Source organism: Triturus cristatus, chromosome 9, assembly GCF_964204655.1.
Source record: "Triturus cristatus chromosome 9, aTriCri1.1, whole genome shotgun sequence".
Classification (NCBI taxonomy): Eukaryota; Metazoa; Chordata; class Amphibia; order Caudata; family Salamandridae; genus Triturus; species Triturus cristatus.
In genome coordinates, this window is record NC_140592.1 from 1110870425 (window position 1) to 1110873147 (window position 2723).

General features: G+C 47.2%; 1 pseudogene; it reads left to right on the forward strand.

Moving 5' to 3' along the window:
- The first annotated feature begins 1514 nt into the window (after positions 1-1514).
- LOC146799464 (U6atac minor spliceosomal RNA) lies at positions 1515-1630 on the forward strand (annotated as a pseudogene).
- The last annotated feature ends 1093 nt before the right edge of the window (positions 1631-2723 follow it).

Here is a 2723-nt window from a genome sequence, read left to right on the forward strand (position 1 = left end):
TTTTCTCAGGTACGTTTCCCGCAAGAAGGCAATAAATGGTTGCATGTGGGGGTAGCGGGGCTACCTGGGCAGCTTGTGGGAGTAGCAGGACAGCTTAAAAGGCTGTAGATCAGCCTGATGAGCACATTGCCGCCTGCCTGCCCCAGAAGATTCCCGGTGCACGCTGCCCCCACCGTGAAGGAGACTTTTTTCTTTCTTTTCCCTTGATGACCCAACGCGGCCACTGCCCCCCTTTTCAAGCATCGGTCGAGGGCAGCGACCTAATGGAGTTCTTATTTCGGCGCAGTTCTCTTTTGGATCGGGGCTACTCGCGGCTGCCACAGTTTGACTGTGCTAGCCTCACCAACTGTTTGCTCTCTCTCTGGGCCTGCTGAGGGAGCACCTCCCAGGGGCTCCGGCAGCAGCCATAGTTGCACAGCCTTTTTTCCCCCTATATTCAGAGGCCTCACCAGTTGCCGCCGTAGGGACCCTGTGTGGATGCGGCCAGTGCAGAAGCAGAGGTGAGGTGGGGATGGTCGGGCCTGGCTGGGGGCGCACAGGCTCTGCATCTGACTGTGGGATTTAGCCATTATTATATAGGGGCAGAGTGATGTTAGTCCCATCGATCTCAGGGGCCCTGCGGCTCCCCTTTGTCCAGTCTCAAGCAATGGCCTAGCTAATACTAGTACTAGAACACTTCATGCCCCAAAAATCTATCACACAGGAAAGTCCTGGTTACATGGTGGAGCCCTAATGCTGGTTTTTAAAAACCTCTGAAAAACGCTTTGTTAAATATTAAAACAAAAGTCCTGGTTTTGGGTTCAAACAGCATCCATGATGCCGAAATTACCCACAAAGCAAAGCTGAAGCACAGATGCCATATTCACTCAATAAGTTGATCTATCAATATTGTGCAGACACAGGGAGAACATAACACCTTCTCAGCAGTCGACAAGGAGCCTGTCCTGGTTCTCTCAACTCACCCACTTCTTTAGATAGTCGTTTTTTCTGGGCGCGCAGGAGGTTATGTTATAGTTCTAATGCCAGATTTAGAATATTTAGGAAAGAGCAGGCCATACATTGCTTCTGTTATTTAAAAATATGTCCGCTTAGCCTGGCCGGTCCAATCTAGCCCATGCTGGTCTTTGGCGTCTGCCGTCCTTGGCCCTGTGTCCAGGAGCAGAGCAGCGTACCAGAGTTCAGGGGAGGGGAGGGGGTCACAGGATTAGACGGGTCCCATGTAATTGTGACATGGATCCCACCACCTGTGCTTATTATTTCGTCAAAATCTCGGGAGAGAGATTCTAGTTTCCTTACGCCAAAATCTGTTGACTTTGAATGTAGGCATCAGGGTTCAAACGTCAGCGAGAGGGTCAACAGCCTGATATTCTTTGCAAATCACTGAATATAATCTCCGCTTTTAAATATAAATGTCTTTGTCTGCAATGTGACTAGGGCTCGTGCAAAGCGCTCCAATTCCTTTGGGTCCAGTTCTCGCTATATAAAACTTCAAAATAATGTCCCAATAAGAGCATGTGTGTATAGGAGAGCAGGTTAGCATTCACCTTGGCAGGGATGGGAGGGTTCAGGTGGCCTTCATATACAGTTAAGGCACTGCCACTTACTTCATGGTATTTAACCATGTTGTTGACAATATGAGCATAACAGGGCCCAAAACATTCAGTGATCTTGGAAAGCACCTCAGCTCTGGCCAGAGGATGTGTTTTCTGCAACACATTTGAGGAACCCACGGAACCTCAGTAGGGCACGTTTACCTTGATGTGCAGTGCATCATGTCGGAGGACAGGCACCCAATTCCTACAATGCATCTCCCTATGTTTCCTTGCTGTACATCTTACGCAGTGGCTGCCTTGATATGCAGACGTGTTCACTAGGCAATTTCATTTAATGGATGTAACCGATTCCAGTGGTGGAGTTCGTTTTTCTGATCGCACAGTCATTCCAGTGGGCACGTCCCAGAGCTAACCTGCATGCTCAGTTTCCAGTGTCAGGGGCCCCCCAACTTTTTATCTTTCCGATCTATACCATTAAAATCTCTCAACTGAAGCTTAAGAAATCGTTTTAAAATGATAGGATGCAGGCAATAAGTTTTCAAGTCTACTAAAATGCCTTTTTCATGGGATAGCTTGTGGGGCTGGGCCCCCTGCTGGAGAAAGCTTAATCCGCCGGGCATATGTTTCAAGATCTTTGAGTCATATTGCTTGTCTGGTCAATAATGCACCTGTGGCAGAGATGTATAATTTAGGAGTCGGATAGTGTACCTGCTGCGAACATCTGTGCATAACTTGTACTTTTTACAGTACTAGTGAGAAAGGTACGATGGAGTGTGCATGTTCTGCAGAGACTCCAAGTAATCTTTTAGTGACATATTTATCTCCAAGTAAAATCATATGCGAGTATTGTAAATTTGTAGCAGGATCTCGCTGTGTGTGACAACTACGGTTTAAATAGGAAAAATGCAGTGGAGCCCGAGTCCTTAGAACTTGATGACAGGGCCAGGATTCAGGAGAGGCCACAGGTTGAGGTTAAGAGGCATGACTTTAAATAGCATTGCCAGTTTTACATGGTTCCGCATGCTCGTGGTCTTCTCCCATGTACAAAAGGTGGTATTCTTATTTCAACAGGAGAATGTGCGTTTATGGACCCATTGTCACATGCTTGTGTTCATTTTTAGGTATAATCATTTGTAGCACATAGCATGCCCTTTAAGAGCATAGTTGGTG